We start from the raw sequence: 15,854 nt of genomic DNA on the forward strand, positions 1-15,854 counted from the left end.
GTGTACTGCGGAGATACTTGAAGGAGTGGAATAGAATAGAGGCAGTTGTAGTGTGGTGCTTGTCTTCTGTGCCCAACTGCTGGGATAATGTTATGCTGGTGGTTGTCGTATAGCTCAGCCAGTGATGGTACAGTCGTGACTAGAGATGAGCGAACCTGGAGCATGCTCGAGTCGATCCGAACCCGAACTTTCGGCATTTGATTAGCGGTGGCTGCTGAACTTGGATAAAGCCCTAAGGCTATGTGGAAATCATGGATATAGTCATTGGCTGTATCCATGTTTTCCAGACAACCTTAGAGCTTTATCCAAGTTCAGCAGCCACCGCTAATCAAATACCGAACGTTCGAGTTCAGATCGACTCGAACCCGAACCCGGTTCGCTCATCTCTAGTCGTGACACCAATGCTAACTCAGCACACAGGTGTGGTGGTATACTTACTTTGTTTAGTGGCTGGCTATACAAATCCCCAATGGTCGGTAACCTGCCGGGTTGTGATGGGTCCCTTGGGCTCTTATCACCGTGGTCCGGAGTGGGAAGATGACCCACCCGGACTGTCGGTACCGCCACCCACAGAAAGGGGAAAATAACCCAAGGATGGTGTTGCTGGTGTGTGTAGGTGCCCAGTAAAATAAATAAAGTAGTTTTACTGAAAGTCTCTTGCAATACAGAATAGCTCTTCACTAGGTGATTTCTGTGATATAGACTCAAAGTCACTGAATCTGTGTTAAGAGATTAAGTGCTGAGGTAGAGTAGCAGTGCTGGTTCAGTTTAGTGATGAGAAGAGTAGAAGAGTTTAGAGGTGTTGAGAGGAGTTTGTCGGGAGAGCCCCAACCCAGTGTAGTAATGTGCTCTGCCAGAACTTGAGAGAAGAAATAAAATACTCGAAGAAAAATACTTGTGCCCATGTTTCGACTTTGCTCTCACTTCCACACCTTCTGCCCTGCAGTGTCGGGGTACCCGTCCTATGAGGTTAACACAAGCCCCAGTCTTGGCTACCTGAGAGTAGCTAAGTGTCCGAAATTGTCCAATGTCACCTGCGCTGTGAGAGAGAGTACGTAGACCTTTATATGGTTGCTTTGCTCTATCCGGGTCAGGTCCTCTCTCCAGGATACTGCCCTGCTTTGTTAAGAGAGGTTCTTGGCGTGGGCTGGGGTGATCTCTGACTTGTCCTCCTTTAGTTGCTTAACACTGTGTAGTGTCTGTAGTTATAGCTTGTGGAAAGGAAGTCTCTTTGTTCTCCATACACGCGTGTCTGTCCACTACCACAGCTGGTCTGTACCAGACAGGGAACCTGATCTGTGTGTGTCGTACTCCTCAGAAAGTTAGAGGAAAACTAAACTAAGTGATGCTACACTTCCTCTCCCCATGTGACTACTTCCTACAAGGTGTGTAAGAGTCCCTGTGAGTGGTGGAGAAGAGAGTGTGCAGAAGGAGGAAGACAGAGATAGGTAGAAGGAAAAGAGCATCTCCGATTGGTTCACAGATCCCTATAGTGAATACAACTGTGCAGTCCATACAAAGTTATGAACACTGACATCCGGTGGTGAAACTTACATACAACTTTATCACTTCCTCATTTTAGAGGATAAGGCTTTTGCGACAGGTGTGAGACTAGAAACACCCATGGTGGGATACCACAGTAGCAGTGCTTGAGAAGTTAGGAACAGAGTAGAGCAGTGTGGAGGAGAGGAGTTTGTCAAGGGAGTTCCAACCCATTTAGTACTGTGCTCCGCCGGAACCTGAAGAGATGCTAAATAGTGAGACGTTTACTTGTACCTGTGTATAGACTATACACAGGTACAAGCCCACTGACCACCTTCTGCCCTATAGTGTCGAGCTTCCCGTCCTAATAGGGTGTAACTGAGAAAGAATACCTGTGGTGGGACACCACACAAGGTGGAGTGGGGGCCTGCGGGGGGGCTCCCTGGATGATCTTTAGATCGTAGATCGTAAATTCCTGAGCAGTCCAGGCATCTCTATAGCCCCATCATCAATAATATACCTGTTTGCCATAGAACTGACTTAAGGCCATAATAAATTATGGTTAAACTATCTTTCAGCTGTCAGTTATCTCTCCAGTTTGACCCCTGTACTCCCCAGCCTGACTGCAGCTTATCTTTCCCAGAACAAGGGTGTCGGGCGATAATTATTTTCATCATCTTATACAGCATACACCTTATACTGATGCCTGAACCCTCTGCAAGGGTTGGGTACGGCCGACTTAAGTATCAGGTGTATGGGAACCTTTAAACTCGGGCAGATTTGTCAACAGTGTCACTAAATAGAACATATGGATAGGTCATCCATTTGTGAGATCTCTTTAACCTTGTCCAACATCATACAGGGGGTGAAGCAATGGTTATCCTGCTAACAAAAAACTCAGATTGACCCGGTCTATCCAGCAGGGGGTGGGGGGTGGAATAACATCAGTGACCCCAGATACCATGTGCAATTTATGATATTGGTGTTTTCTAATGTTTGTGATCCAGAAAAAGCTGCTACCTTTACCTATGTATAGTCATACTGTACCTCTGAACCTTTTGCATGTATTACATTGTCTTTCATTCATGTAAGGCCAGCATGTTATTCCACAATTCCCTTGGATGGTGGCCAGCTGCAATTTCCCCTGACAAAACATCTGTCCCTGGGGGTCTCATAAACCATACTTGCCGTATTTAGCCGATGGTTGTCTCGGCTCAGTATGATAACAGGGTTGGAAAATGATTATGTTAACCTCCTTTTATTAGAAATACAGTGAAACATTCTAATTTCCGGCAAAACCACTAAATATGCTAAATCCATTGAGCGATCTTTTCAGCATAAATTGGTTTGACCACGAATAATAAAAATATTGCAGAGTAAATATTGATCCAATTATTCTTGTCAAATAATTGAATGTGATAGACAGATCTGACGCCAGCATCTATTATTGATATCATTTTATTCCCACTTATCCGAACTCCATTATCTTTTTTGCTGCCAAGCAATTTGAATAGAATCATTCATTTATGTAGTGCCATGTGTACTGGAAATGGGGAACAACTCATAAAGGATCAATAGGAATGAGACACAACCAGTGCATTAACCACAAACAGAAGAGGGGGCACCCATAGTAAGAGTGGGTCCCCCATTAGGGTGTTGTATTTTGTCCCTTTAGAAGGGCCCGATATTTATTTCCTCTAGCAACCTGCCCATGGCTCTCCTACTACACTGGACAAGAAAGAAAGTTGATTAACGCTGAGCAGAAATGGTGGCCACCAACAATGTTGGAGATGTCAAGGAAAATGGTGTTGGTGGTGTTATAGTGTGGGCAGGTGGGACTAGTCCATATAGAACTAGGCGACTAGGAGCTATCTTTGAATTGCTTTGACCTCCAGAATATCAGATTACACCCAAATGTAACCGGAACCAGGCAACAGATTAAAAAAAATAACTGATTGACTGGCTATGAGGTGGTACATTGGCTTTAACTTCTTGTGAATAGTGTATGTAGTGTCCCACTAAGTGTTTTCTTTCTTTTCTTACACCTTGGTAAAAGTGTCTCACCCTAGTGTCACAGGTTAGGACAGGTGACCGCTGTTTCTTACTCTAACCACTATATGTCATACTCTCACAGCACAGCTGCAGCTAACATTAGGTCTAGCTTCACCCACACACACACACACACACACACACACACACACACACACACACACACACACACACACTTCCCTTTAGTTGTCAGTGCCTGGCTACAGGGCAGGCAGTACCTGTACATAGTTGTTCCTGCAGCTAGTTACCCAACCACTATGGGTCACTAGACCAGACCCCTAGTGAAACCAGAGACATGGGAGTCTTCACCCTTGCCTACGACTTGGATTTTACTTATAAAACAGGACAGTCAACCACCTTAGAGAAAAGGGACGGATAACTCAAGACTGGACCTGCAGTAAAGCACAGTAAAGCACAGAAAGCCGCTCTCTACTGACGCTTTGTAGGAAGGTTCTTTCAAGCCAGATCCACCCAGAGCAGAGACCTGGGACTCGTACTACCCCAGTAGGACGGAAACCCAACACTGTGGGGCAGATGGCAGTTAGGTGAGATAACTTGGACTCATCCATACGTGAGTACGAGGATTTCTTCAAACACTAAGGGTGTGTTCACACGTAATGGATCTGCAGCGGATTTCTGCCCTATACACTCGGGGTAGACAAATTCGCAGCGGGATGGACATCCCGCTGTGAGTATATCAGCAGCCCGCCCTGTTAACCCCCTCCGCTGGAGCCTATACATCACCTGGTCCCCGCTCCGGCGTGCTTCGGGGCTCCCGGTGTCTTCACGTCCCACTCAGCCAATCAGTGCGCTGCGGCGGGGTAGCGCACTGATTGGCTGAGCAGGACGTGCCAGGAGCCCCGAAGCAAGCCGAAGTGGGGAACAGGTGATGTATAGGCTCCAGAGGCGGGGGTTAACAGGGCGGGCTGCGGACAAACTCGCAGCGGGATGTCTATCCCACTGCGAGTTTGTCTGTCCAGAGTGTACAGGGCAGGGATCCGCAGCAAATCTGCTGCGGATCCGTTATGTGTGAACGCACCCTAAAAAGACTTCACCACATCCTGGCAGAGTACATAGTACATTAGGCAAGGGCCGTCCTATCCAGTCCCTGACACTTCTGTGACTTCTTTCAACTCACCTATAAACCTGTTGGATCAGTATTATTGATTTTTGAACTAAGTACCTGAGAACTGTTTGTGATTTGACCTTTTCTAAGTAAAGTTTGGAAGTTGCTTAAAGTGGGACTCGCCGCCCACTTACCGCACTTGCACCTACACCTCACCCCTCACCTTAGTCCTTAGGGTGGGTGTTACCACTCCTGGCTACTGTGACAAGTAGCCTCCAAAAAAGCAGAACCCACCAGCAGGCCCAACATCAGTTTCCCTCAACCTGGGCCACGGCATGTAAGTATATGTATATGGTGTATATGTATATTGGGTTAAATTTGATGTCACTTTGAGAACTAATGTATGGGTTGTTGCACGCTAACAGTTATAAAACTTTCTAAAAGTGTCTTGTTAAGAATTGGTGGTCATCATAGCTCTGATGGCCTTGCCAATAAGATCTCTTGCTGGAATAGGGTGTTTTGGCAGGAATCTCTTTGACCTTTGTACACAGTCTGTACTAGGCATACCTAGCCATGTTTTATGGTCAGTTCCTATAGTAAAGGGGGTTATCTCATGATAACTGATTTCCAAATGTCCTATTTAGTGCCCCCATATCGTAGCCTAAATAGAGAGATGCTCTGAACGATTGGCTCCCATTCTGATGGACCCAAGCCATTTGTCATGTAATATTTAATTTTCCTTTCAAGATATGCAGCAGGAGAACAGCCTGATCTATGGCTTCTGCCAGCAGAATTACCTAAAAGGTGCCCCCCATTAATCCCAGAATTTACTAATCTATAGAGTTTACTAAATCAAGCGCCTGAACTAGCGAGAGTAAGGACCCTATTAGATGGGCCGATGGCGGCCTGATCAATAATGTAAATGAGCACCAATCTGCTAGATCAGCGCTTGTTTACTGAGCTTATTACACGGCTCGATCATCATTTAGCAGGGGCTACATGGCCATCATTAGCGATGTTTGTGCAGACCTTGCCCTAAACTGTTATACATTACCTCTCCACGCTCCCGGTCTTCTTCTGCCCTCTTGCTTGCTTCCCAGCGCCATGACTGTAGCTTCAAAGTGGTCTCTGAGCTGACAGCCCACTTAGCCAATCACTGACTGTGGTGGTCCTGGCCAGTGATTGGCTGAGTGTCCTGTCAGCTCAGAGACTGTTTTGAAGCTGAAGCCGGGAAGCGAGCAGAGGGCAAAAGAAGACTAGGAGTGTGGAGAGGTAATGTCTAACAGTTTATTCAAATTTATTGTCAGCCATCGCTATTACATGGCGGACGATGATTTTAGTGTCAGATCTAAAGATACAATCCGCCAATGATCATTGTCATTGGCTGATCATTGTCTCTAATACATGGAGCGATAAGGCCTAAAGGTGTGTAAGTGGCTCTGCATTTTATCACCCCTTAAACGCTTTCTGTCCACAAACAGTAAGCAGTGATACATAGAGCTGCTGCCTACTTGCTTAGAGGAGCAGGGAGTCCTTTCCTTGATCGTAGTCTTCGCTTCTCTGCATAGTTTCATGCTGTAGAGCACCATGGAAATTATGTACAAGTATACAACATTGCCTCTTACCTTAAACATTCTCACAATGAATGTGCACTTATCAACAGGCATACAGTGTATATCTCCCTGGTCACTAAATACAGTAGCATGGACACTAATCTCTGACAGGAGTCCCTGCTCCTCTACCAATTCACCTGAAGCAAATCACAAAAAAAGACAAATCTGATTTTTTTTTTGTAAAAAGATGAGTTTCCTTATCTGTAGCTGAGACCACAGGCAATCAAATATTGTATAATATGCAGACAAATCTGGCTGCAAATGCCAGTTCTCCACAATCACAGCAGAAATAACCCGGCTGTCTATGTAATGCATGGTTGTGTCGGGCCCTCCAGAGAAAAAAAATGCTCTTTGCAACTTTAAGGGAAATAGATGGCGGTTATGAAAGAGTGACTTCCCGCTATCAACTCAAATGGTCTAATAAGGTATTAGATGAGGTCTTTTAAGCCATGTAACCCCCTTTTAATGTTAGACTATACTAATGGGGACAATATTTTTCATAGGGACCCATACCTACATCTTCTTTTACCGTTGAATTTCTACAGCACTGAGTTACAGTAAGCAGCCCGGACGGTATACTGTGAACGTGTGTAACATATTTGTCAGACACTAAGAAAACAATTTGCTGTAAATGGTATGAGTGGCAATAAGCCAGACAGCTCATCTACAGGCTCTTACAGATGTTTGTCTTGTGCAAGAAGAAAAATCAATAGAACCCGCGCTCTTCTTACAAGGCAAACCGTATCTAGTTACATAAATTCTCTAGTCTGTTAAAGAAAACATCACAGGGGATAGCTTATACCTGATAGCGATAGAAATAGGACGCAGGCTACATACAAAATGTATAGGAATTAGATCTAGAATTAAAGGGCTACTCCAGAGGAAAAAAAAAAAAGTTTTCAAATCAACTGGTGTCAGAAAGTTATACAGATTACTTCTATTAAAAATCTCAAGTCTTCCAGTACTTATCAGGTGCTGTATGTTCTGCAGGAAGTGGTGTATTCTTTCCAGTCTGACACAGTGCTCTCTGCTGCCACCTCTGTCTGCGTCAGGAACTATCCAGAGCAGGAAAGGTTTTTAATGGGGATTTGCTACTGCTCTCTTCAGTTCTATACAGTCCAAAACACTGTGATAAATCTGACTGTCCGGTCTACACTAAGAACTCGACAATTTTCTTAAATCTGCTCATTTCAGATCTTCGCAGATTCTCCTTCATTCATCAAAGGTCTTAATGTTAACACTGCACCTTCCAGTACTGGAACCATTGGTTAAAAAATATATCTGGTATATGAGTAATGTACGGGAAATCTAGCAAATGATGCACTTAGATGTCATCTTCAAATGCCAGACTAGCCTGTGTAGTCAGATCCTGCCATTATACTCCCTTCTATCTGCACAATCTGAATAGCTTGTTAAAAAAATCATATATATATATATATATATATATATATATATATATACTGCATATATATATATATATATATATATATATATATATATATATATATAATTTTTTATTGTTTTCCCTTTATTTTAGATACATTGCAAAAAAAAAAGCTCCAAACCTTGTTGCCATTACTTGATAACCGTGTAATATAATTTCTATCCAGCTTCCAGACCTCTGAAATCACTCCATTCTGGTGGGCAGTGGGGGTCTCAGCTCACAGATCCATACCATCTCCTGACATATCTCAGTCATCAGATGCTCAGTGGTGCACATACCCTTACATGCTATTTGATGTCTTCCCTGCCTTATCTACAGCTATATCTTATGCAAATAATGTAAGAGGCAGAGTGGAGCTGTTATTTGTTCATGTATCATGAGTGTGATGAAATAATAGCGGCACAGATGGGTTATCTTACAAATGTTCACACTTAGGGCTGCAAATTGCCTTATGTGATGATAACCAAATCCCTGCTGTGCGGCAGGATTAGAAACTACAGGATGTGAAGTGCTTATAGGGAGAGGAAAGTCTTACTTGGTATTAGCTTTGGTGAAGAACTTCTTTCATGAGATATAAGCAGACTGAGGCTAGGTTCACACCCCTGCTAACTTTTCGGCTTCACCATAGAAGTAATGATGGCCTTTGAAACACTGATTTTATTACATAACTACATTAACACCTTTCAGGGCATCTGGACTTCAAGAAGGGAAAGTCATCGACTTTGTTGGGTTCATATTATCTATGGTTACATTTTATTTCAGTGCTGCCATATAATGCTACTGTGGTGTCCCACTAGGGGTGTTACTGTTGTTCACACCCTTTGCAAAAGTCTGGACTTTTTGTGGTCTTATTGAAGCCAAAGTATTACAAAAGATGACCACTAGATGTCGCTGTTTTGTATATTGAAATATTGGAAGCTGCATAGCTGAAGTGTCTCAAATGGTTATTGTATTTACGTGTACCAGATTCTGTGAGTCAGTAGGATCTTTACTTTCTTCTGTCCTATCACCTCTTCCCTTTCTACTCTTCTGTTGCACTCTTTCCACCCAACCACAGCGCACCTTACACGCTGGATAGGAAGTTAGTCCCTTGGGTAAAAGAGGAGTCTTAGTTGCACTTCGGTGGAGAAAGGACGCAGCTCAGATAGCTCTCCACAGTGGTTCTACCTGGGCCCTGGCAGTCTTAGTTAGTACCCCTTATGAGTAGGACGCAGGACAGTGCCCTCTTACAAACTTCTTTCTTGAAGTGCCTATACCCTGCATGATGCAGTGTTAAACCCCTCAGGAGAGGACTAGCCAACAGATCATCTCAACCCATGCCAGAGACTAGGAGTTACAACAGTGCAGGACAGTATCCACTTAAGAGCCAAGGATCTAGGAACTGATCCGGGTGTAGATAGTTACTGGAAAGTCTATGAACTCAATCTCGCAGCACGAGTGTCAGCAGGAAACACTCAGCACTCTGCTCATCCCAGGTAACAAGGTCTGCGGCCTGTGTCACCCATTAGTGTGGTTCAGCTAAAGCTAGTGGGCATAAGGTGCTGTGAAGACTATAGGAAAGTCAATACACAGACACAGGTTGTCTTCTTCTTCTACAAGTATTCTTCTATACACACTACAACATCCCGGCAGAGCACATTACTACATGGGTTGAGACTCTCACGGCACCCTCCTCTCTACTACTCTACCTCAGTACAACCTTATCAACTCTACTACATCCCATTTAGCACTTATCAAGCAGATCTGGTGGTTTTACGTCTCAGTATTTATTGGAACTTTGTCAAGTGTATATCTAAGCACTTCTGTAATACCTGCTGCACGTTTGCAGATAGTAAAGCAAGTCAACATTATCAATGGAGTCTGTGATTACTCACTACCACCTGCACAGCATATACACCACAGGCGTGCCATCACACCTGTGTGCCCCCCAGGCATTGGCGTCATGTGACTAAACCCTAAGGTCCGTCTGTATCTCGGCCATCCACCACAGTAGTGGCATCACACTTCCATCTAGCAAGTGACCGGCCGTCCCACCGCTACAACATAATCCGGGGGCATACCACAGAACATTTCCCCTGCAGCACCCAAACGGGAGATGAAAGGCCAGATGCAGCTAATGGGCAGAGGAGAAAGAAACGGGACCTAAGAGCCCTATTACACAGGCCGATTTTAAAGATAAGCATGCACTGATCTGTTAGATCAGTGCTCGCTTACTGAACCTATAAGGGTATGTGCACACTACGGAATCCCGACGGAAAACCCATTGCGGATTCTGCAGCTCGCCCCCACTTGTGGACTCTGGTGACCGTAAGTGTCTCCGCCTGTGCAATAGACTCCATTCTATGGTTGGGGGGATTCTGCCATCCGTCCAAAGAATGAACAGGTTCATTATTTGGACGGACGACGGTATCTGCCCGACCATAGAATGGAGTCTATGGCACGGGCAGAGACGCGAGCTGTGGACGTTTTCCGTCGGGATTCCGTAGTGTGCACATACCCTAACACAGCTTGATAATTGTGCAAATATCGTTAGCAATGTCCATGCAGTCCTTGCCTTAAGTGTGAAATAATAAACTTCATTCATACCCGTCTAGGCTCCACGGTGTTCTAGTTTCTGCTTCTGAAGCTAGAAGAACACCAGGGAGCCTGGACAGGTATGTATGATGTTTTTTTTTTTTTACACATTCTTTAGCCATTTTTTAACATGTTCAAAGACAGTCTTTACTGAAGAAGAAAGCTCAGTCTATATTGTCAGGTGATGGCTGAAGCAGGGTACCCCAAAACTCTGATGTGTACTAGGGTACCTGGAGCTTGTTTTCTAGCTCTTTTGCTTATTGCTAGTCCCTCCGTAAAACCTAGCCATTTGGCTCATAGATTGTGCTGCAGCCTTTACTCACATCCCAAAGTTTTGATTCTCCTTTTTATAGGACTGGGAGATTCAGCAAAGTATACCATTCACAGCAGCATATGGCAAATATGTTAGGATACTACCAATATGTACTGGGATACTACATTAGGAGATTTCAGCCAGCAGCTGTAACCTACAGGGGAATCTGACAGGACGTTTTTCAGTTTCCCTACAGCGCCACCACTGGGGAAAAGAGGCATTACACTGTTCCTATAAAAATGAACAGGCTGTCTGTGTAATACATAGACATAGCTGGTCCTCCAAATTGAGAGGTGCTCTTTGTGGCAAGTGTTTTTTTTTTTTTTTTTGGCTAAGGGCCAGTTCACAAGGAGTGAACGCGGCGGAATTTCTGAATCTGCACTGAAAATTCCGCCCATAAAATTGCTGCAGAGCCAATTTCCATTGAGTTCAATGGAAATTCCGCTCTGCAGTTCACACAGCCGAATTTCCGCATGGAACATTCCGCGATGGATCTGCTTTCCGCCAGAAGATTAGACATGTTCATTCTTCCACTGGTGGAATCCTATAGAAATCAATAGGGCTTTGAATTTCCTCTGTGAGATTTTTTAGAGTGGAATCAGGGCAGAATTTCCTTGCAGAATTGTTGAAAAAAAGAATTATTAAGACAACTTTGCGACACATTGTCTGTGTCTCCCTCCCTCATTTCCGTGCAGAATTCAACGAGTGCTGATTCCATCCGGAAAACTTTCTTAGCTGATTCTGTGAGTATTCCCCGCAGAATTCCGCCAGAACTGATTCTGGGCGAAACACTTTCCTTGCTGATTCTGCCACTTTTGCTCTGTGTGAACTGGCCTTAACAGATGGTGACTTGACTATTGGACTTAAAGGGGTTATCAAACATTAGAAATAGAGATGATAGAACAGGGCCGAGGTTCAGGTTCGTACGAACCCGAACTATCGGCATTTGACTCCCGCAGTCTTCCCGGTCCGTGGGGAAGGTGGAGACGGCCCAAGTACCGCCTGGAAAACAGGAAAACAACCTATTACCTGGGTCAAGACAGTGACAAATTGGCTGCCTGTGTCCTGAGTTTCCTTCCTATTAACACCTGATATGATGGCATTTTTATTGCTTACACTTGTCATTACCCATTTCTTGCATTGAAGACTCTGTTCATTTAGCTCATTATCTGTCTGACCTTTATGTAATCTTTCATTTGTTCTAATCACATTGCCTTCTATTTCTGGCTTCTCTTGCCTATAACAACTAAATTCATTGCGTAATAAAATTTCAGCATTCCACATTGAATACCCGCAGTAAGACAAGAGGCTTCTCAGCCAGTGATGGATTATCCTGTACTATGTTATCACTCTATAGGGAAGATTGAGTTTATTAGCTTTTTAAAGGGGGTTATTCAGTATTAGAAAAAATACAACTGCTTTCATGCGAAAGCAGTGCCACCCCTGTCCTCAGGTTTTGTGTGGTATTACAGTTCAGTTCCATTCATTTCAATGCAAAACCACAGCCAAACTAAGGGCAGGAGTGGTGCTGTTTCTGGAAGAAAGTGGCCTTGTTTTTCTTAGCCTGGATAACCCCTTTAACCTTTAGGATATGTTTTAGTATTACAGCTGCTGCATGTGGTCAGAACCACCCCATAAGAAGTGGACCATGGTCATACAGTATGTTGCAAAGGATATTGCAGCCAACCTGTTATTGTTATGTAATCTCAGTGCATCGCATTCCCTGTATTTGGACTTCGATAGCTATAACTACATATACTTTAGTCTGCCATCCTATCCCATTAGAATAGAGGAATCCCGTGACATTAATCTAACATGCATCAGCAGCTTTGGATAGCATCTTTGTAGCTAGTTTGATATCATGTCCCAATGCAGTATACTGCAGTATATAATGGATGTGAGGCAATGCAGCATTTGCTGTCCCTGCAGCCTTTTCATACTGAGAACCTGTCACATCCAGTTCTATATGTGGCCAGCATTTTATACAATAGGAGAAGTGGAGCACAATGATATATAGCATGTGGAGGGAACCTCGGCTCTCCAGCTGTTGCAAAACTACAACTCCCATCATGCCTGGACAGCCAAAGCTTTAAGTGATTTATAGTGTTGTGGGAAAGAATTCATTTCAGTTCAAGTCTTTCTTTGCTTAGATGATATCCAGTGATTGACAGTTTTTTACTTAAAACTTTCCATGCAGAGATATATGTCAATCACAGAGATAAGACCTCCCCATGGACTCCTAAGTGTAGAAATGCCTTCAATGGACAGTCTTAACAGGGATTGACAGCTATCTCTTTATTCTGAGTCATATAGGAGTCATATATGAATTTTCGCCCATATTGCTATATAGCAATCTGCTCAGTTCTTTTAGCTCTATAACATGATGCCTGTACATCAGACATCATGTTTACCAATCCAGGTTCCATTTAATGTTACTGTTGTCCATGGTGTTACACAGTTGTATTAAGCTGGCCATAGATGTGTGGGTTTCACCTTAACCCTTTAAGGACGTGGCCCATTTTCGTTTTTACGTTTTCGGTTTTTCCTCGGTGTTTAAAAGGTCATAGCACTTGCATTTTTCCACCTAGAAACCCACATGACCCCTTATTTTTTGCGTCACTAATTGTACTTTGCAATTACAGGCTGAATTTTTGCATAAAGTACACTGCGAAACCAGAAAAAAATTCAAAGTGTGGTGAAATTGAAAAAAAAAATGCATTTCTTTTATTTGGGGGAAATGTGTTTTTACGCCATTCGCCCTGGGGTAAAACTGACTTGTTATGCACGTTCCTCAAGTTGTTACGATTAAAACGATATATAACATGTATAACTTATATTGTATCTGATGGCCTGTAAAAAATTCAAACCGTTGTTAACCAATATACGTTCCTTAAAATCGCTCCATTCCCAGGCTTATAGCGCTTTTATCCTTTGGTCTATGGGGCTGTGCGAGGTGTCATTTTTTGCGCCATGATGTGATGTTTCTATCGGTACCTTGATTGCCCATATACGTCATTTTGATCGCTTTTTATTACATTTTTTCTGGATTTGATGCGACCAAAAATGCGCAATTTTGCACTTTGGGATTTTTTTGCGCTGACGCCGTTTACCGTACGAGATCAGGAATGTGATTAATTAATAGTTCGGGCGATTACGCACGCGGCGATACCAAACATGTTTATTTATTTATTTATTTGTTTACTTTTATTTAAAACCTGGGAAAAGGGGGGTGATTCAGACTTTTATTAGGGGAGGGGGCTTTTTACTATTAACAACACTTTATTTATTTTTTTTACACATATACTAGAAGCCCCCCTGGGGGACTTCTAGTATATACACTTGGATCTCTCATTGAGATCTCTGCAGCATAGATATGCTGCAGAGATCCATGAGATCGGCACTCGTTTGCTTTTGGCTGCTGCAGCCGAAAACGAACGAGTGCCGAGCCGAGGACGGCGCCATCTTGGACGCGTCCCCGGCCGGCATCAGTAACGGAGATCGCTCCTCCGGGACAAGGTCCCGGAGGAGCGATCTCCCCCACTAGACCCCAGGGAAACGTTGCCTCCGGTAATCGGAGGCAGCTGTCAACTTTGACAGCTGCCTCCGATTAGCTAATTAGCGGGCACGGCGATCAGACCGTGCCCGCTAATAGCAGCGGTCCCGGGCTACTCGCGGCACCCGGGATCGCGGCACTTCAAAGCGGGGCCGCCGCGCGGCCCCGCTTTGAAGTGCAAGTGCGGACATATGACGTACCGGTACGTCATATGTCCTTAAGAGGTTAAAGGGGAACTCTAGGTAGAGGTTAAAAAAAATGAAACTTCTGCAGAAGCATATGGCATTACTTAACCTGTCTATCCTAGTTTTGAAACTACCAAAAATCCATTTGTTTGGGGGGGGGGGGGGGTTGTTCTGTATTGTGTATCTGTCCTTCCTGGTTGAGCAGTTCCCAGAATGCAGTACTGGTTCCAGAATGCAATGCTTTCCCTCACTTGTTCATCACAGTCCCCCACCCATCACAATCAGTAAAATTATGCTGCACCTGCTTCTGGCCATTCAGAGATGGTGAATCACTGAGGGGATTGGGGGATCCAGCCAAGCCTCCTGTGACATCACACCCTGCCCCCTGTCTGCATCATCAGCCTGATCTCAGCAAACACACACATGTGAGACAGAGTCATGGAATATTTGTCTCCTAAGGTGGGAGAGCAGTGGGAGCAGGAGGCAATGTGAATTTGCACAGAGGCCATTATTCTTCACTTCCTGGATTTCTATCAGCTACCAGTTTGGCAGAACCGCACAGATATGGTAATTAGGGATGGTCCGAACCTGCCGAGGTTCGGGTTCGTACGAACCCGGACTCTCGGCAATGTTTCCCACTGTCTTAAACCTCCATGCAGAGGGTGGATACAGCAGGAGGACCGCCTGGAAAACCGGGATACAGCCACAGCCATAGGCTGTATTCCAGTTTCCAGGCGGTCTTCCCGCTGTATCCACCCTCTGCACAGAGGTTTAAGACAGCGGGAACCATTGCCGAGAGTCTGGGTTCGTATGAACCCAAACCTCGGCAGGTTCGGACCATCCCTAATGGTAATACATTGTTTAGACACATCTATATAACTTTTAATAGAAAACAAATTTTTCTCATCCGGAGTTCCCCTTTAATAGGATGTAGGGATGGTCCGAACCGAGTCCGGTTGGGGTTCGTACGAACCCGAACTCTCGGTAATGATTCCCGCTGTCTTCCCGCTCCATGGAGAGGGTGGATACAGCGGGAGGACCGCCTGGAAAACCATAGCCATAGCCATAGGCTGTATCCCAGTTTTTCAGGCGGTCCTCCCGCTGTATCCACCCGCTCCACGGAGCGGGCAGACAGCGGGAATCTGATGCCGAGCGTTCTGGTTCATACGAACCCGAACCTCCGCAGTTTCGGACCATCCATAATAGGATGTGATTTTGGACCTCAGAGGAGTTATCCAGGCTTAGAAAAACATGACCACTTTCTTCCAGAAACAGCACCTCCCCTGTCCTCAGTTTGGGTGTTGGGTTTTGCAGATCAGTTCCATTGTATTGAATGAAGCTTAATTGTAGTACCACACACAACCTGAGGACAGGGGTGATGCTGTTTTTGAAGAAAAATAGTTGTACTTTTTCTAATCCTGGCTAACCCCTTTAAAAATCTGAATGCATGTTATTGCTTTTATAGTTGGAAATATCTTTTGTTTGCTACGCTCCACATGTATTTTTTTTTTTACTAGCTGTAGAAGGATTATGAGCTGCAAAGGGTTATTAAGTTGTAGATCCAGATCTCTGGTG

Source organism: Dendropsophus ebraccatus, chromosome 7 (genome assembly GCF_027789765.1).
Source record: "Dendropsophus ebraccatus isolate aDenEbr1 chromosome 7, aDenEbr1.pat, whole genome shotgun sequence".
Taxonomy (NCBI): domain Eukaryota; kingdom Metazoa; phylum Chordata; class Amphibia; order Anura; family Hylidae; genus Dendropsophus; species Dendropsophus ebraccatus.